We start from the raw sequence: 21138 nt of genomic DNA, 5'->3' as shown, positions 1-21138 counted from the left end.
CCCTTCCTTGTATCTATACTCTATATAATGTGGTTTCGCCATACCTTCAACCAAAAGATTCCCCTACCTTTTGAATGTGGGATGTACATGTTCATTAATTTGGGTCAACAAAATACAGTGAACGTGACACATTGTCAGTTCCTCAATAATGAGCATGATTGTGGAGCCCATTGAAGAAGAGCAATGTTGTGGAGCACAGACAAGCTGACCAAACTGAGGTTATCCAGTCCAGTCCAGCCACAGCCGACCCAGCAGTAGACCCAAGCACTGAGGCCACTCAAGCTCAGAAAACACATCCGGCTGAACCCAGAGCAATTTGCTACGGACAGAATTTTAAATCAAATGAATGGTTGCTGTTATACAAAACTAAGCACTGGAGTTCTTTGTTAAGTAGCAAACTAATGACACAGGCCTCTTTCGCTTTTGTATCCTCAAAAACCAATACAAGCTCTGTCATGTAGGTGACCCAGTAAAAGGGACATAACTAAGTTATTGGATCAATGAATCAATAAAACTAGAAGTCAATCAGTAACATGTTTATGCTGCAAAGATAAAAATCACATCCTTTCACTGAGATACTTTTGTTTAAGGAGTATTTTCAGATCGGGTTACCAGTTGCCAAATGACGACTAAAGAAATGTCTAGCTGATTCAGCTCCAGTGATGACAGAGTCATCCAGAAACACCACAGAAGAAAGGAGTGGCAATCTACTTCCAAAAACTCAGCCACTAAAATCCCTGTGGAGTAGAATTCCACTCACCTACAACAACTAATTTGGATAAGCAGCCGAACGTCGTAACTGGAGTGCTGCTGGAGCTCCTGTTCCTTCCTTACTCAAAATATTCATTCCATCACAGCAGAACTGACTCAGAGCTGACCCGCCAGTAGGTTTTCAGAGACTATAAATAGCGAGGGAGAAGATGGCCCGTCTTTCTCCCCTGGAGCTGTGGTAGAGTCAAATTGCCTGTCTTTATGTTGGCCCACAACTTTCTACCTGCTAGACCATCAGATGAACACTTCATAAGAACTTATAATGTGAGGCACGTTACTAAAAAAAAAAAAAAGAAAGAAAAGAAAGAAAAAAGAAAAACTAGACGTTTTAAAACTTGATCAGTGTTGAAAGATCTAGGTCCTAGACAAGTCTTCCAATAATTACCAGGCCTTGGTAAATCTCTTAATTACCATTTCCTCATCCGAAAAATAGGCTCTGAAGGCTCTTGCAATAGTAGATGATGCTGGGATTCTCCAATTGGTGCTGTTACTTTCCAACCAATAGTAATTCTCCTTCCTCTATAAGCAGAGTTTAACTTTTATTTTTTTATCAGAGTTTTACCTTTGACAGTATCTAGTGTTTCCATAAACATGTCTTATGAACACCATTCCCCGTATTGTTCTCTTCCATCTAACTGCGATTATCAGAATACTGTCAGATTCTAAAACCCATGGTAAGAAATGAGTAAAATTATCTTTACTTGAGAGAAGGAGTGGCTGACCTTGTTGCTCAATCCAAAAAAAACCAGTATGTCGAGCACTGACTTACTTATCCACCACACAACTACAGTCGGCAGCGAGACCTGCATGATTTACTCTCTGGGACTAAGATCCCACAAAGAATTCAAGGTCCCTACTAAGGTTTCATTAGCTGCTTTTCCAGCAACTTCAGTCCAGGACGGGAAGCCAGAGGCTCCTCTTTAATCTCTGTTCATTCCTTGAGTCATGTCATGTGATTGGTGAAGTTAAATTTTGAACCCAAGTCAGACATTCCTAAAAGGTAAATTTTCATCTTTGCAACCCTCTTCCAACAGCAGAACCAAGTCAGAAGCTCACAGAGGGCTCCAAGCATTGCAGGACCCTCTCTTAGATTACAGTGCTCTCCTAAAACATCAACCTGCAAAACACACAGTTGAGTTAAGCATCAGGACCTCAGTATAACCAGGTATCCTTGGGTTAGGTGGCAGCAGAATACAGCCTATGCCTGCTGGGTGCTGCGATCTCCTCATCCTAAGGAAGAAGTGGGCTAGACTGAGGATGTCAGGCAAGGTTCGGGATCAAATGGAGCTGAAGGGAGGTCCATCCCTGGCCCTGCTCAGAGCTCTGGATCTTGCTGTCAAGTGCAATTCAAACAGCTCAGTCTTCCCATCAGTTTATCCTCATGGTGGTGAGCAGCTCCCCTCTCCTCTTTTTCCAGCAACAGCAACTCAGTTTTCCTCCAGGAAACCAACCGTTTCCCATTGTCATTCCGTGGGTTTTGAATAAAGTCAACCCCCAACATTTGAGGCAGATTAGTGACCCAGTCCCTAGTCAAGAACACCACATCCTCCCAATCTTATTGATTAGTTCAAGTGAGCATGTGATCATGGCTAGAAATGAGAGTAAATTCTAGAATCTCTATGACAAGCAGGGTGCGAGGGAGGCAAAAGGGGAGGAGGATGTTTCCTTTATCCTGGATAAAAAAGCTGCCAAGAACGTGCAGCGGAGGCTGTCAGCAGCCATTCATGAAACAGATATGCATGAAAAGAAGGCCAAAGTACACAAAAGTGAAGGAGCAATAGAGGAAATCAAGAGGTCCGTGTCAAACCTCTCATCACATTCGTGCCTGAAGTAGCTACATCCAGGGCCCACACCTTCCCTTTCATGTTTAAGCAGTCTGAGTTGAGTTTCTTACCATTTGAAATCTTTAAATGCTCTGAAGGACACATATCCGAGTTTATTTTACTAGCAGACTCTACCCAAAGTTGTGGTTGAGGCCAAGGGGACTATTTAAACACCTTTCGTCTACTCAAAGCCAAATGCTTCTGAAGTCTCGATGGTGAAGAGATTGAGATTGTACACAGCTTTAGTTTGCTTGGCTCCACAGTCAACACTCTTGGCACCAGTAGCCAGGAAATTAAAAGGCACATTGCCATGGGAAAGTCTGCTGTTAGGGACCTCTCCAAAGTACTGAAGAGCAATGGTGTCTCTCTGGAGACTAAGGTGTGTCTGATACAGGCCATGGTCTTCACAATCTCTTGTTATGCATCAGAGAGTTGGACAATGAACAAAGAGGATAGAAGGAGAATTGATGCCTTTGAGCTGTGGTGCTGGAGAAGAGTATTGAGAATACCATGGACTGCTAGGAAAACAAACAGATTTGTCCTGGAGAGGGTTAAACCGGGTGGCTCCTTGGAGGCGAGGATTCTGAGGCTCCATCTAATATACTTTGGACATGTTGTGAGGAGTGACCGGTCCTTGGAGAAGGACATCATGCTTGGGAGGGTGGAGGGACAGTGCAGGAGGGGAAGGCCCTCTATGAGGTGGATTGATTCAGTGACTGGGATAATTGGTATGGGAGTGTCAAAGACAGTGTGATTGGCACAGGACAGAGCAGAATTTAGGGCTGTTGTACATAGGGTCACTTTGAGTCGCAAGCGACTCGACGGCACATAACAACAACAACAACATAATTTGCTGCGGCCATCAGGTAAACAAACCACATCACATCAAACTTAAGAAGAAATGAGAGTCAGGGAATATGAGAGTCGATGGTGGCTCAGTGAGTTACACTTTACAGCTCATCATTGTCCCCACCACCTCTTGCTGTTGCAGTATACCAAGTTCATTGTCTTCATGAACTTTAAGAGCTTGGTGCCTGTAAGTATCTGAGTTTGCTGTCCCTTTTTTTTTTAGGGAGTTTTATTAAGAGAACTGATAACTTCGTGGTAAAGAGCCACACTGCCGAATCAAAGGCATTCATGAAGAAAGATGGGCACTCTCCTCTCATGCTATTCACTGCCTCTGAAAACCCTCTACAGGGTCATCTATGAGTTGGTTCTGACTAAATAATACATTACAATTATCTTTTATTAAATGGCTGGCTGGATGGATGTTTAATCTTTTTTCATAAATTGAGTCTAATCGCACAAAGAAAATAGACTTTCTCCTTACTTATTTGTGGTTTTGGTCTTTGAAATAACAGGAATGATTCTCTGGGTAGTACTCACCCTGTAGTTGGTCTCCCTCCCAAGGTATCTCACCATCAACAACAGAACAAAGAGAAGTCATTCCTGGTATTCACAGGCAGCTATACCAGATGAAAAGCTGGCCTGGAAAGTAGCCTCTCCTGAGGTGCCAGAGTCCACTCAGCTCTGAGCAGCAGCCACAGAAACAGAAAAAGTTCTAGAGGACGCAGGCTTTGATGTCTGGGCCTGGAGCAACTGCAGGCAGATGTCCACAACACTACCTGTCAGGCTCTGCCAGAAACAAGGATGTTAAGGGCCCAGAGTGGCCATCGAGGGGAATAAAGTAGCTTGAAAAACCGAGAAAATCAGAAAGATGACAGCAATAGACACCAGGCTTCAAGCCAAGACAGAGGCCTCTCCCTCACCCACCTGGCTGAAGTCCTAAGCGTGACCTCAGGGAGGGAGCAGGTGACTCGGAGCAGAACCACACTGGGAGCTATTCATTGTGGTTGTATATATACTCAGCAGCTGCCTAGGAAACCACGCACCATTCACTCCATTGCCCATCAACATTCTAGGCAAAAGAATCCTTTCAAACATCACCCAGGAATGATATCTTAGTCAGAAGGGTTCAGCTGTCCCTTTGCTCAGGATGTGGGTACCCCATTGGACAAACAAGGGGAGCAGCTCCCATACTGAACGGCACCTGGGCAAGGCCCATCCATACTTGGGTATGCCACCCTGAATTCAAGGCATAACACCTAACATGTAAGGACTTCACATCACATATCTCCTTACAGCTAGGGAGTGGAGGCAGGGAACAATGGGAAACTTCATGGGCATAAAAGGATAGTATTAGTGAATAAAAGGTACTAGTTGGACCAAAGTACTGGTGATCTAGTGATTAAGGACCTGACAACCCAAAGGCAGGTGGTTCAAATCTACCAGCAGACGCAAGCATGCAAGAGGCCTGGGAAATGATTTCCTGCTGAGTCTGCAAAGAGGGACACCTATAAGTGGCAGCACGTGAGTACCAGCAAGCAAATGCTCCCCTGGCTCCCTGCAGCTGGGTGTGCTGGACTGTCCGTGATCGGCCAGAACACTACAAAACAGTCAGGACACATGGGGCAAGCTTACATTTGAAAGTGGCAACGAGACCAGCAAATTAAAAGTAACAGGAAACAGTGTTTTTAACCTGAGCAGCAGGAAACCTGGGTTCCAGTCCCAATGGGCTAAATTCCTCATCCATAAAGTAAGGTATTTGGTATATTTATATACTGTGAGTCCCTGATTTTGAGAATAAATGATCTTCAAGGTTCCTCCTAGCACTTAACCCAAAGTTTTTTTACAGTCACAAAAACTAGCATTCAAAATTAACTCCTTTGCCACAGTACAGGAAAACCTAGAGGTTCTTAACCATCACCACTAAACACCTTGACCAAAGAATCTAAAGATCAAAAAGAGGGAAAATATAAAAGAGAACTTATAATTCTCATGAAATTCACTTTCTGAAGACATGGAAAATGAACCCCCAAAACTATTATATATTTAAAACTGAATAGTTTAGTTTAATTAGTAAAGAATATTTGCCTTGAGCATTGTGCTTTTTTAAAGAACTTCTTATATGTGATCAAATATAGTCAGAAAAGAGTATGTGGGCAGTGAGTTACGTTTTAAACAAGGAAGAACAGTATGGAAAATTAGAATAAAAATGGAAGCGCAACTAAGAAGAAGCATTCTATGTCACTGAATTAACTGTACATTAGAAATTGTGGGACTCAGAAAAAGAAAGAAAAAAGAAATTAATTATGGGACTCATGTACGTTCTGCTATTTGTATTTTGGATAACAAAATAAGTCCTATAAAAAGTAAGAAAAATTAATTTTGAGGAATGACAGCAAAATTGCTAAGCCTATAGCCTACCATACTGGCGCATACATACACCAAGGAATGCCCTCCCCCAGGCAGCCCCAAACCTGGGACATACTTTTTTTATTGTCCCTGAATACAGGAATTTTTCAGCCCTCACTGTTTGTTTTAACTTACCAGGAGGAAGGAATTTGGATTCCCTTTGAAATATATACAAAGGGAACCCCTTTGTTTATCTTATTGGATGTATTTTCAAATATAGCTTCGTGAGAAGCAGGACTAAAGACCATTCTTTTCTCATGGATCACATGAGTACTGTTCCTCCACAGTGATTTCTCAAAAGACCACAGATTGCAGAGATCTAGGATTTCTCATTTTCTAGTTGTCTCAGTTTGATAGTTTGGTCATGGGGCCCTATCACGCCACTCACTCCTCAGAACCTAAGCACAACAATAACGACATCTCGCCACCATCACTCCCATGGGCCCCTTCCCAGCTGGCCATCTCTCTACCTGCCCTGACTTTTAGGATTTCCAGATAAAACACAGGACTCTCAATTAAACTTAAGCTTCAGATAAAGAACAAATAATTTTGTGTGTGTGCTCCTTATAATACCTGGTATATATGCAAGCGGGAAAAAAAAGTTTATGTTCATCTGAAATTCACATTTACCTGGGCATCCCCTCCATTTTCATTTGCTGCATCTGGCAACCCTACTTATAACATTAACTCACACCCATTTTCTGGCAGCCTCCCCAAGTCTTTCCAGAAGAACAAGCCAGTGTAGGATCATGTCGTATGCTGGAAACGGAATGGGGTCTGGAGCCAGAACATCCTTAGTTCAACTTTTGCCCACGCTCCACTCCCTAGCTACAAGAACCTAAATACTTTCTTTGTAGAATCTCAAAAACTGCTCTCTTCCCTCACATTTCTGCTAGGTAACTAATTACTCTTAGTAAAAGACATTTTCAAACAGCATTTAGTCTCAGGTAAGGGGACGTAGGGTATGGGCACCATGGCTGGTCTACAGCTCTTCCCTGGGTAGGCACCAGAAGCAATGTCTTGACCCTTTGTTCACAGAGAACCAACTCCTTGCCCTCACTCCCCAGTGGCACTGGATTGAAGCTGAACGTTAAAATGAGCAGTGGGAAGGACGTTCCACCATTTGTCAAGAAGAATTTGACCAAATGGATTCTGTGATAAATCTTATTTGACCAGTTTAAAAATCACACACCTACCACAAATGCAGAACAGATTATCCGGGAGGCGGGGCTCTATGAGGAGAAATGTGGGGTCAAGATTGGTGGACGATTTATCAACAATCTGCGTTATGCGGATGACACAACCCTGCTTGCTGAAACTGAGGAGGACCTGAAGCACCTGCTGCAGAGTGTCAAGGACTGCAGCCTGCAATATGGATTGAGGCTCAATGTCAAGAAGACAAAGATTCTCACCACTGGACCAATCGGCAGCATCAGGATGGATGGTGAAGAGATTGAGATTGTACACAGCTTTAGTTTGCTTGGCTCCATAGTCAACAGTCTTGGCACCAGCAGCCAGGAAATTAAAAGGCGCATTGCCATGGGAAAGTCTGCTGTTAGGGACCTCTCCAAAGTGCTGAAGAGCAGTGGTATCTCTTTGGAGACTAAGGCGCGTCTGATACAGGCCATGGTCTTCGCAATCACCTGTTATGCATCAGAGAGTTGGACAATGACCAAGGAGGATAGAAGGAGAATTGATGCCTTTGAGCTGTGGTGCTGGAGAGGAGTATTGAGAATACCATGGACTGCTAGGAAAACAAACAGATTTGTCCTGGAAAGGGTTAAACTGGGTGGCTCCTTGGAGGCAAGGGTTCTGAGGCTCTGTCTAACATACTTTGGACATGTTGTGAGGAGAGACCAGTACTTAGAGAGGGACATCATGCTTGGGAGGGTGGAGGGACAGTCCAGGAGAGGAAGACCCTCTATGAAGTGGATTGATTCAGTGACTGGGATAATTGGGATGGGAGTGTCAGGGACAGTGCGATTGGCACAGGACAGAGCGGAGTTTAGGGCTGTTGTACATAGGGTCGCTATGAGTCACAGGTGACTCGACAGCACATAACAACAACATCAACAACCACAAAAAATAATATATGCCAGTCATTGGGAATCATGGACACTTGTTGCAAACTTCATCGACTGATTTATCAAATCCCAACCTAGGAAGCAAGTTGAGAGCAGTTTGTCAAAATCTCTCATTGCACAGATGAAGATGTTAAGAGAGGTAAAGCAATCTGCACAAGATCACACAGTCCAGGACGAAAGCAAACGGCAGTGAATCTTCAATCAGGAAAGTAAGAAATTACTTCCATTTCTTTCAATACAGATTTCCTCTTACTGCTACCAACTAGATCCTAACAAAAAGAGGCCTTGCCCCTTGCCCTGGAATGAACTACTTAACTATGACCCTTTTGACTTCCACTCAATGATTAGGATGTTCTATGCAAAAACAATGCTTAGAGGCCATGATACTAGGGATATTATAGCTAATGTCAGATGAATCTTGGCTGAAAGCAGAGAATACCACAGGAATTTCTATCTGTGTTTCACTGACAAATGCAAAGGCATTTGACTTGGTGGATCACAACAAACTGGTTAACTCTAAGAAGAATGGAAATCCAAGAACACTTGATTGTGCTTAATGGAAAACTATATTTGGACCAAAAGGCAATCATCAGGACACAGCAAGGAAATACTGCATGGTTCAAAAATGGGAAGGGTGTACACAAGGGATGTGTGCTATCTCTATACCTTTTCAATCTATATTCAGAACAGATCATCTGAGAGACTGGGCTCTATGAGGAGGAATGTAGCCTCAGGATTAGAGGAAGACTCATCAACAACCTGCATTACACAGATGACACAACCCTGCTTGCTGACACTGAGGAAGACCTGAAGCACTTGCTTCAGAAGTCCAAGGACTGCAGCCTTCAATATGGATTGAAGTTCAACATCAAAAAAACAAAGATTCTCATCATTAGACCAACTGGCAACATAATGATAGTGAAGAGGTTGACATTGTTAACAGCTTTAATTTCCTTGGCTCCACACTCAAGCCTTGGTACTAGCTGCCAAGAAATCGAAAGATGAATTGCATTGTGAAAGTCGTCTGTCAGGGACCTCTCCAGGGTACTGAAGAGCAATGATGTCAGTCTGGAGACTCAGGTGAGCCTGATCCAGGCCATAGTTTTTGCAATTAGTTGCTATGCGTCAGAAAGCAGAACAATGACTGGATATGATAGAAGGAGAATTGATGCCTATGAACTGTGGTGCTGGAGAAGAGTATTGAATATCCCATGGACCACTAAGAGAATAAAAAGGTTCATCCTAGAGAGGGTGAAACCAGTCTGCTCCTTGGAGGCAAGAATTCTCTGAAACTTCGTCTGACATTCTTTGGGCGTGTTGCAAAGAGGGACCAGTCTTGGAGAGTGACATCATGCTTGGGATGGTGGAGGGACAGCACAAGGGAAGAAGACCCTCTATGAGATAGATGAGGTGGGTGTGTAAGAGACACATCTCTGTGAGGTAGGTGTGTCAGAGACAGTAAAGTTGGCACAGGATAGAGCAGAGTTCAGAGTTGTTGTATATAGGGTCACTGTGAGTCACAAGAGACTTGACAGCACATAACAACAACGAGCACGGCCCCCCAGTGGGTTGTGCAGCTTATTGCTAAATGAAAATAAAGTGCAAGAAACCCCTGGGATAGGGATAGGATTCCAAAAGGGGATTGGTCAGCTTTATCATGGAAGACAGTGAGATATAGTGGCCCAACAGTAGAAAGTGCTGTTGCCATATAAGAAGGCAAAACCCATGAGACCAGCACAAGGCAGCTCTGCAAGAAAGCTTACAGGCCCCAGGAGCAAAGTGAGATGATGAACACTTGGCAGAGAAGGCCTTCTCCAGGGTCCAGAGGCAGCAAGGGCCCAACACAGCCCCACAGCAGACAGCCAAGAGTGAAGAACTGCATCTTGAGTTGTCTGTGTTCATTTCCAAGCTGAACATGAGTCTAAGTGTATCCTTTTACGTCTCTTAATGAAAGACTTGATTTCTGAGTTCTCTTTTACTGAACTCAAAGGTAGGCGATAGAGTTCTGAGAGGATGGTGTGAGGTAGTCAAATATGTTAGAGATGGTAGAGACCAGTTTGGGAAAGTTGGGTAGCAGAGACATCATTAACCTCTGCCTCACAGGAGCCAGCTCTGTGCTCGTCCTCATGAAAGGTCCCATTTCACACCTGCACCAGGAAGGCTGTTTCTGAAGGAAACCAGAGAATCACGGCTGCAAACCTTGCATCCTTCTAGGAAACTGTGCTGCTCTGTAAGTGGTCATTTCTAAGCTACAAAATGAGATGCTAGGGTTGGGTTAGAGGTTCATGATTTTCCAACACAGGGAAAATGAAAATCACATACAGTACTGCAAGATCTAAGTCGACAAGAAATGGAGCTGCTTGCTTAGGTCTTCCCAGTTAATTCTAAGACAGTTTCAAAAAACAGTAAGATAAAACAACTATGAGCTATCATCTCACCCCAGTCAGAATAGCAAAATTTAACAGAACGCAAGCCATAAATGCTGGCGAGGTTGTGGAGAAACTGGAACCCTTATTCACTGTTGGTGGGAGTGTAAAATGGTGCAACCACTGTGGAAGGCGGTGTGGCACGTTCTCAAAAACTTACAAATAGAGATACCATTTGACCCAGCAATTCCACTATTGGGAATATACCCCAAAGAGACCATAACTGACATCCAAGCAGATATATGCACACCCATGTTTATTGCGGCTTTGTTCACAATAGTAAGGAGTTGGAAACAACCTAAGTGTCCATCAACAAACGAATGGATAGAGAAGCTGTGGTATATTCACACAATGGAATACTATGTTGCATTGAAAAACAAAGAACTCATGCAATTTTATTCAAAATGGGTGACCCTGGAGGACATTATGCTGAATGAAATATCTCAGTCACAAAAGGACAAATACTGCATGGTGCCACTGTTGTAAAACAGGACTGATCTTGGGGTTAGGGGGAGACTGAGAAAGAAAACTGTTTAAAAGGGATATGTGATTAGGTATTTTTGTCATGACAGGAGTCTAGTGCTAAGGCTACATGGTGGAGTGGACCTGGGGGAGGGTTTGTAAAACAATGAAAGAATTTGTCTTTTACTTTTCCAAGAGGGTAGTGTACTAGGGGGGAGGGCTAGAAGGGGAGAAGAGTGCAACAATGAATGAATGAATGAAAATCCAAAGTCTCTGTAAATTTTTACTGAAATTAATAATAATTTTTTAAAAAAATTTAAAAAAAATAACCGTAAGAAGGGTCATCCTGAGAACCACTTACACTCTGGTAATCTAGGACTCTATGATGCTCTGTCTCTGATGCCTGACTCTCAAGGTGGATTAGAATGCTGGATAATTGGATCCACCAATCACATCTGGGAGCTGCAGCAATGGTGCAGACATGGCTAAGTCCAAGAACAACATGACACACAAACAGTCCCAAAAATGGCACAGAAACAGCATCAAGAAACCCCAATCACAACGATACAAGTCTCTTAAGAGGGCAGACCCCAAATTCCTGGGGAACATGCGCTTTGCCAAGAAGCACAACAGCAAGAGCCTGAAGAAGATGCAAGCCGACAATGCCAAGGCCATGGATGAAGGCACCGAGGCTGTGAAGGCGCTTTTCAAGCCCCAGATCCCAAGGAGTGTCAACGGCAAGCTCAGCCAACTCAACTCCATCGCCCATCCCAGGCTTGGGAAGCGTGCTCGGGCCCGCATTGCCAAAGGGCTCAGGCTTAACCGGCCAAAATCCAAAACCCAGACTGAAAGTAAGGCCAAAGCTCCAGCAGAGTCCTCAACTCAGGCGCCAGCTAAGACCTCAACGCAGGCTCCTGCGCCAAGTCAGGCTCTTAAGGTGACCAGACCTCCACAAAGGCTCCATAACTGAGTTCGCCATCTGAGGACAGAAGGACTCATGTGGCCCCCTGGGCTGCTATCTGTGTGGGGCTGGTGTCCTCCTGTGCTATCTGTACAAAAAATTCTGAGGTGGGGTGGGGAGGTAGGGGAAGAATTATGGATAAAAGAATGATGGATAATTGGGGCCATGCCTCTTTTACTGTTCCATTGTGGAAGAAGAAAGCAGACAGCAACAAAAAGCCATCTGCAGAAAGGTGTGAAGAGAGAGAAAAAAAGATGATGGAAAAAAATAATGGTAGGGTAGGTCAGAACCTTCAGAATTTAAAAGCTGGCTTTCCTATGAGCCTCAGATTCTTTGATATCAATCTTGAAAGCACCCCTAAGTCACTGTCCAGTAGATATAGCCATTATCACTGTTTCCAGACCTCAGGACAATTCTGCTTAAAACTATGAGAAAACGGTGTTTTAGTCTAGTGGAGTCATCAGCCCTGAGATCTATCTGGGTTCCTGTGTAGCTCCAAATCCTTATAGCCCATCCCTACACCGTGCCTGCCTTATAGCTCTTCGTACATGGCTCCCAGGAAGGACATTAACTTGCTACTTCTTCCAACTAACATTTGTGCACTGTAGGCAAGACAGCACATTAGTCAGACATGAAACCAAGTGAAAGATGCAGAGAACAAACTTGGAAGGATAATAACTAGGATTAAAGAGGCAGGGAAAGAGGAAATTGAAAGAACACAAAGAGTAAGGCGTGATAGGGAGCAGAGCTCTGCCAGGCATCCTGGGGGACATCACAAGAAAAAACTAGTCATGACCCCGGAAGAGGAACACAGAAAGCTAACTTTGAAACACTCCCAATAAGAGACAGAGAAAGCACAATACCAGAGGAGTATTAAATCAACAGAGTACACTCCAGATCCGAGGAGGAGAAGTATAGGAAGGACAAGGCCTCCAGAGATCCCGGCATCCACCGGTAGTGAGGAAACAAAAGAGCAAAGAAAGAAAACGGAGGACTCAAGGAAGCAGTTAGTCGAAAAGGCTAAAGGCTCACATGAACCACAGGCTTGTCTAGCAGAAGATCAGACTGGATGTTGCCTAGATACCACTTCTAACTGGGAGGACAATAGAAAATACACCCCTAGAATAGGCAAAAAACCAAAATTCAAATTAATAACAATCATTTTTTTTAAAGACCAGATTTCACTTGGTCTGAATGTGAACAGTAGAAACTCCAGAAACCTTTGCCCTAAGGCAACCTTCTAACTTGAAGCCGAAGACATGTAGAGGCTCTCTTTCAGCCAAATAACAGGTCTATAAATAAGCAGTAACACCCATGAAGAACAATCCATTCTACAGCAGCGAAAGAGCAGCATTTGCCCCAAACCAAAGATGAGAAGGCAGGGAGGGTCAAAGAAATCACAAAAACAGAAATGGGGAGCCCAAGGAGGAAACAGAGGCATTAAGAGATGGCAGGAGTTACAACCAATATCGTAGGACAATTATGGATTGTGGATCGAAAAACTAATGTACTATGGGGATCTGGAAAGATGGGGTAATGGTGGGCAGAGTTCAATGTTGATTAATTTTATAAATTATAACGAATGGGAATGAATGTATGAAAAACAATGGGAATGAAGACTAGTGTAAAACACAATGTATACAAATTTTGTAAGCAAACCCATATAAAATTTAAATTTCTTTTTTATTTATTAAAAGAATTGAGTTATATAATAATTGTTATATAATTTTATTGACTATCATTTCTTATGGAGACCATAGCAATTTCAATTAGGAACATTTAAAATATTTGTACAAAAATGATTTGGCATGGAAGTCAAGTGCTCTGTATAGGAATGTTGGAAAATGATGCATCGAGCTACACGCACTTACCTCTTCTCTAATGTTATAAGCATTCAACTCTCCTCCCAAGCCCCACTCCCTCCCCAAAACAAAAGTCCTATAGAAAACCAGATCTACTGTCTGTGGAAGACAGTTTAACAGCCCCACTGTCCTCTGGATGAACTCAATCCTCCCATACCAAGTAGTCTATGAAACCACTCAGAATCCTCTTCCTGAAAGAATTTCTGACCTAACACAGTATCCCGAACTCATTACTTTCCTAGGACTGGTTTAGATAATGTAACCTTGGGGCCAGCCCTCCCCTGACACCCTTTTCTATCACAATGGGACAGTAAAGTGGCAAGATTCACTGCTCCTACAAATGTATGTCAATATTCTAACCCCCAGACATGTGGATGTAATTACCTTCTATAATGCAATCTAATGTAGGAGAATTAATCAGCCAATTGAGGTACCACTGTAGGGTACCTCCTATTCTAGAAAAGGCAGTATGACCACAGAGGTGCAGGCATTGCAGGAAAGACAGATGCCATGTAAGGATTGCTAAAGAACCAGGGAACACCTTAAACGACCAACAAGAAAAAAAGGAAACAAAATCAAACAACTAAGACTCTGATTTGGGCTTTTAACCAATGAGGAAATTAATCCCCCTTCATTAATACCACCCACTTGTGGTTTTTCTATTATCAAAGCACTAGGGCTGAGGAAGAGTTGATGCCTTTGAGTTGTGCTGTTGGAGAAGAATATGGAATATCCCATGGATTACCGAAAGAACAGAGTGTTCCTTAAAGGCAAGGATGGCGAAGGGAATATAATGCTAGGAAAGGTGAAAGGTCAGAGAAAGAAAAAAAGATCTTCAGCCAGATGGACTGACTCCAAGATTGGAGCAAGAGGCTCAGGTATGTCAGAGATGATGAGGATGGCATAGTTTATAGCAAAGAGCTCAGAACTGCTTATACAGTCACTATGCAACATGCTTGACTCAAAAGCACATAACAACAATAAAAGGTAATTAAGACTTCTTCCCAGGAGTCACAACCTTTCAGGTAGCACAACCGTCACAAGGACAGAAAAGAACTCTTGTACTTCCCTCCAGTGGCCTTTGTTTTGTGTCCTGTGACTTTGGTGAACCTGTCACCGGCTCTCTCAGAATAAAGGATGAAGGCCATGGCTTCTGAGGCTGATGGGAATGTAAGTATCATCCTGTTTTCAGACCTCAATGGTATTGGTCAAATAAAGCTATTTGTGCTCAAACTCACTGCAGCATGGTTAATTCTGACTCATAGTGACCCTCGTTGAGTCTAAAGTCATAAATCTTAACAGGAAGAATCTGTCCGTCTCTTTCCTGAATAGTGGCAGGTGGATTTGAACCACCAGGGACACATGGGCTTTTGATTAGTAGCACAATTTACCAAGTACGACTCAAAAAACCATTTCTAAGCATAACTAGCAGTCCCAGTGCAGGGGGCCTGGGGAGAGTGGGCTTGCAGAGAGCTGTGGGGCAGGTGTTGCTATGAGGGAAATATCAGTCTAAGGGATTTCCCCACTAAAAGGAGGTGCAGGGCAGAAGGTGGTACTACAGTGATGGCTGGTACATAGCCTTCAAGGTCCAATTCTAATTTCTAAATTCTGATTTCTCATTGTACTGAGACAAACCCCAGAAAGTCATCTTGTCCTGGACTCTGTAAGGGTGGTGGTGGTGGTTCTGTGCCATCGAGTCTCCTCCACTCAACTCATCATGAACCCATGTACATCAGCTCTGAATGCTGCTCTATCCTGAGCCAACCTTACTGTCCCTGACACATCTATCCTCATTACCCTGGTCACTGAGTTAATCCATCTCGTCAAGAGTCTTCCTCTCTTGTGCTGTCCCTCCACCCTTCCAAACATGATGTCCCTCTCCAAGGACTGATCTCTCCTTGAAACATGCCCAATGTATATATCAGATGAAGCTTCAGAATCCTTGCCTCCAGGGAGCAGCCTGGTTTCACCATCTCAAGGATGAACCTGTTTGTTCTCCTAGCAGTCCATGGTGTATTCAATACTCTTCTCCAGCACCACAGCTTAAAGGTATCAAATCTACTTCTATCATCCCTAAATTCCACTTCAACAAAAGGTGGCCTAATAGAATACAGAAATAATCAAATGCAAGTAAGATTATGTTGAAAATTATCCAAAAACAACTAGAACAGCACGTCAACAGAGAACTTCCAGATGTGCAGGCTGGGTTTAAAAGAGGCTGTGGTACTAAGCATATTATAGCTAATGTTGGATGGATCTTGGTTGAAAGTAGAGAGTACCAGAGGAATGTTTTATTGACTGTGCAAAGGCATTTGACTGTGGATCACAACAAACTGTGGCTGACTCTGAGAAGAATGGAAATGGCAGAACACTTGATTTTGCTTATGCGAAACCTATGCTTGGACCAGGAGGCAGTCATCAGAACAAAGCAAGGAAACACTGGATGGTTAAAAATTGGGAAGGGTGTGCATCAAGGATGCGTTCTATTTCTATACCTTTTCAATTTATATGCACAACAGGTCATCGGGGAGACTGTGCTCTAATGAGGAAGGTTATAGCATCAGGATTGTTGGAGGAAGAATCATCAACAACCTGCATTATGCAGATGACACAACCTTGCTTGCCAAAACTGAGGAGGGCCTGAGACATCAGCTGCAGAAGGTCAAGGACTGCAGCCTTCAATATGGACTGAAGGTCAACATCAAGAAAACAAAGATTCTAACCCCTGGACTGATTGGCAGCATCATGATAGACCATGAAGAGATTGAGATTGTTAATAGTTTCCATTTGCTTGGCTCCACAATCAGCATTCTTGGTACCAGCAGCCAGGAAATCAAAAGATGAATTGCACTGGGGAAAGTCTGCTGTCAGGGACCTCTCCAGAGTACTGAAGAGCAACGATGTCAATCTGAAGACTAAGATGTGTGTCAGCCAGGCCAATGTCTTTGCAATTACTTGCTATGCATCAGAAAGCTGTTAGAGTTAAGTAGGTCCATTAACAGATGTAGGTCCTTTACTTGCCTACCTCACTCAGCCCCTATTTTACTGCTATATGTCCAGCATCTACCCCAGGGCCTGCCTCAGCCTGAGAACTTAATGAACTTACATTGAATGAATGAATGTTTATAGTACCAAAGAAAGTACTATGAGGTTTATGAGGATCAAGGACTTTAACCATGTCATGTGAGAGACATGAAGAGATTGGCCTAGAAGACTATTTTACAGTACCATCAGTCCTTCACCCTGCCACTATTAGGGAAATACTTTCACTGGGAGAGTTTTAAACACCTCCAACACTCTGGTTCATGTTTCATCTATGTTTGAAGTCACTGATGGTGCCCAGCAGAGACGGGTACAGAGGAGCCAACATTCAGGAACTTGATGAAGTTAAAAAAAAATAAATGCAAGGGAATGTGAAATGAGCAGAGAGGGGTATGAAGAAGGGAATAAGAAAATCAGTTCAAGATGTAGTGTCGCTGTCCAAGACACACGCACTCACAGGAGCACAAAGATCCCCCTTCCAGATCCACACTGCACCCCCACCAGCCCCCATCCTATCATTCTATGACAGTGCTCCTTTGTGGACTAGAACAATAGGTACATTATGCCAACCTATAATTATCCCAGGAGGAGCAAGGCCACGGCAAGGCATTACATGAATACTAGAATATTGGATCCCATCCCACAAGAAACAAACAACAACAAAAAAACAACAAGCCGCAAACTCTAAATAAAGATTGAAAGCTGCCCACACCAGTACGCTTTCTCCCTCATCTGAGGGTGGGATTTTCTTCTTTTCACGTGATTATTTAAGGACAAAGCTTTCTTTCATTGCAATTGATGAGTATTGGGGGTTGTGGGGGAGGTGGTGTGGGTTTATGGTGAGTTTTCTGTTTGGGATTTATGGGGAGGGGGTTTTTTCCCCCCGTAAGGAAGCAAAAAGTAGGGAAGTGAGAAAATGCAAAGGCTAGAGTTTAGCACAAGATGATTGAATCTGATTCTACTCAGGCAATCCATTCCAATAATAGAGCCCTTTTCTAATGACACTAATTCCTAGGGCCGTTGTTCTCAAATAAGCAGGACCACAGATAAATGTCAAAGATGGAACCTTGGGCAATAATTAGAAATCAGAACGTTTGAATTCTCATCCCTCTACTAACAACTACCCATTCCCTCAGTTTATCAAATAAGTTAGTGTAATCTGGAGACTAAGGTGCGCCTGATCCAGGCCATGGTCTTTGCAATCACTTGCTATGCATCAGAAAGCTGGGCAATGACTCAGGATGATAGAAAGAAAATTGATGCCTTCGAGTTGTGGTGCTAAAGAAGAGTATTAAATATACCATGCACTGCTAGGAGAACAAACAGGTTCATCCTACAGAGGGTGAAACCAGGCTGCTCCTTGGAGGCAAGGATTCTTTGGGCATGTTTCAAGGAGGGACCAGTCCTTGGAGAGGGACATCATGCTTGGAAGGGTGGAGAAACAGCTCAGGAGAGGAAGACCCTCGAAGAAATGGATTGATTAGTGACTAGGGTAATGGGGGTGGGTGTGTCAGAGACGATAAGGTTGGCACAGGATAGAGCAGCTTTCAGAGCTGTTGTACAGAGGGTCACTATGAGTCACAAGCAACTCGATGGCACACAACAACAACTACATATATTACACTGATAACCAAAGTTTGTCTGTTTCAATCCACAAGTTACTCCACAAGAGAAAGATGAGCTGGCTTTTCCTTTTAAGAGTTACTGCTTCAGATACCCAATGGAGGATCATCACCCTTTGGGGGGAAAATTCACGGTGAAACCTGTAAGAGCTGGAACTTTACAGGACTGATATCGAAAGCTTTCCACCTTTGACAAAGAGCAGTTGTATCACTCTCTTATAGCTGGTTTTAGTGAGTAAGTTTGAGTGATAGATCCCAGTTTTCCAGCTTTTTATGTATAAGGTACAATAACTGTACAATTCTTTCCACTAGCAAAGAAGAGGGGCCATTCTTGCAAGCAACGCCACTCTGGAGGTCTGACGTCAGGAAACGTGGGATGACTGTGCATGGCTTTTGCTCCCAGCCTCTTCCCCTCGCTGCCCACCCCATGCTCCCTTAGCGTTCTGCTTACCTACCTCGCAACAGAGTTAATTTTGTCTTCTCTGAATTGGGAGCTCCTAAAAAAATAAATAAATAAATAAGATTATTCCTTTAAAAAGGAGTCAGGACTGTCTGTCTAAAGCACTGTTATATCTCTCAGAGATCAAACTGACAACTGTCACTGGAAAGGATAGTTAGGAAGCTTAAGGGACCACAAATTATGTTACTGGAAGAGGAACAGTTCCTAAAAGGAGGCTGGGAATGGTTGAAGACTGCAATCAATGTCACTGGATTGTGTATTAGAAAATGAGAAACTGGTGTGGTGTGGTCTGCTGTGTCTATTTTCTTTTTCTTTGTTTCTTTGCTTCTGGAACCCTCTTTTGATAGACTTTCTCCTCCTGTGCAGTTTACAGCCTCAGAAACTAGAGGGTGAAAGCTGGAGGGTCAGCTATGACAACACAATAGCAATGAAGTGGGCTTTGTTTGTTTTTAGCTTTTTGCCTCTTTCGAGACATCTGTTCTCAGGACAGGACAGAGTAACCATTCCAAAAGCAGTCCTAGGTTTATTTCTAGCATAGCGTGTGGAAAGTTGGCCAAGAAGGTAAATTCTCCTTAACCTTAGGCATTTAAAGAAGCCCCTATTGCAACACACTAAAATCTCAAAGCAGACCCACAGTTGGTTATCATGCACTGTGAAGCAAAAACTTGACCAAGTCAAGCCACAGGCTTTAAACAAGCATGTCACTTAATAATTCTATAATGGCTATCCTTACTAGATGGCATGCTTCTTATGGAATCTCTTTATAAGAAATATACATTGTTCTTTATATGTTGAGGTTTTGACAAATGAGGACTCATGAAAGGGCTTTGCATTGGGCTTGGTTTTGTGGCAAAGGTTATGAGTTTATATGTTATCCATCATCCTGGACAGCTCAGAAAGGCAGTGTGACACTGATCCCAGCATAGCCTACATACTATTGATTTAACGTGCCCAGAAAGGAGTCCTGGTGAAGCAATGGTTTAAGTACTTGATTGCTAACCTGAAGACTAGAGTTCAAATCCACCCAGCCACTTTGAGACAGAAAGATTTGGTGATCTAGTCCTATAAAAAATTATAGCCTAGAAAAGTCTATGGAGCAGAAAGGCAATATATAATAAGGGACTGTATGGACTTCAATGTCTATGAGTGACTGAATAAAAATGGAAAATCATTTGTAAACTTTCACTCAAGTAAAATAAAAGAAAACTCTGTGGGGCAAAGTTTGCTATATGGAGTTGCCATGGGTTCAAAATCAACTTAATAACAACTTTGACAGAGAGGTCTTTTAACAATACTTAGAACACAAACAACCTACATTATGCAGATGACACAACTTCGTTTGGCTAGGGAACTGTAGGAGTGGCTTAATGGTAAGGAATTGCTTGATCAATGTAAAGGCATGTGGTTCGAATCCACCAGCTGCATCCTGGAACAAAGTTAAGGAATCTCCTCCCATGTCATTTACTGCCTTTGAAAACTGTCACATAGATCAGCTCCCACTCAGTTAACAAGTAAACAAGAACAACAGGTCACAAACAACCTGCATTATGCAGATGATACAACCTTACTTGCTGAAAGTGATGAAGACTTGAAACACTTGCTCCAGAAGATCAACATCTACAGCTTTCAATATGGATTGCATCTCAACAAGAAGGAAAAAATCCTCACCATGGACCATTAAGCAACATCATTCATGATAGATGGAAAAAGACTGAATTTTTCAACAATTTCCTCTTACTTGGATTCACAATCAACACTCTTGGGACCGGCAGCCACTCTAATGTGAGTGAAAGTAATTATTAAGGAGTAATGAGGTCAGTTTGAAGACTAAGGTGTGCCTGATTCAGGCCAAGATCTTTTCCATCACTTATTATGCATTTGAGAGGTAGAGGCAACGAATTTTGATGACAGAAGAATTAATGTCTTTGAGTTATAGTTTAGAGAAGAGCACTGAATAAAAGAACAAAGATATATATTTAGCATATCTTAGAAAAAGTGCAATCAGAGTGCTCCTAGAGGCAAGAATGGAGAAGCTTTGTCTCACATACACCAAGCATATTGCTAAGAGAGGCTATTCCTTGGAAAGACATAAGAAGCTTGTAAAGGTTAAGGGTGAGCAAGAGAGAAAGACCCTCAAGGAGATGAACTGACACAGTAACTGCAGCAATATGCTCAAGTGTGTCAGAGATGAGGAGGGTTGCACAAAATAGGATAGGATTTAGATTCTGTTATTCGTAGAGTCACTATGAGTCATATTCCACTTGAAAGCGCCTAACAACAACAGGTCACAAATAACTTAGTGCTTTAAATGGAAAAAGAAGGCATTCTATCCCTCACATCTTCTCTAACCATAGGGAGGAGAATAATCAC

The 21138-nt window shown here is 42.9% G+C and overlaps 1 protein-coding gene and 1 pseudogene across 2 annotated transcripts in view; one reads left to right on the top strand and one right to left on the bottom strand.

Moving 5' to 3' along the window:
- The window catches only part of DPF3 (D4, zinc and double PHD fingers, family 3), a 389049-nt gene that overhangs the window by 262352 nt on the left and 105559 nt on the right, over positions 1-21138 (bottom strand). The window lies entirely within an intron of this gene.
- LOC102857624 lies at positions 11303-11791 on the top strand (annotated as a pseudogene).

This window comes from Elephantulus edwardii, unplaced genomic scaffold, assembly GCF_000299155.1.
Source record: "Elephantulus edwardii isolate Elephantulus edwardi_28Jun2011 unplaced genomic scaffold, EleEdw1.0 scaffold00037, whole genome shotgun sequence".
NCBI classification, from domain to species: domain Eukaryota; kingdom Metazoa; phylum Chordata; class Mammalia; order Macroscelidea; family Macroscelididae; genus Elephantulus; species Elephantulus edwardii.
This window is presented reverse-complemented; position numbering and strand designations above follow the sequence as displayed.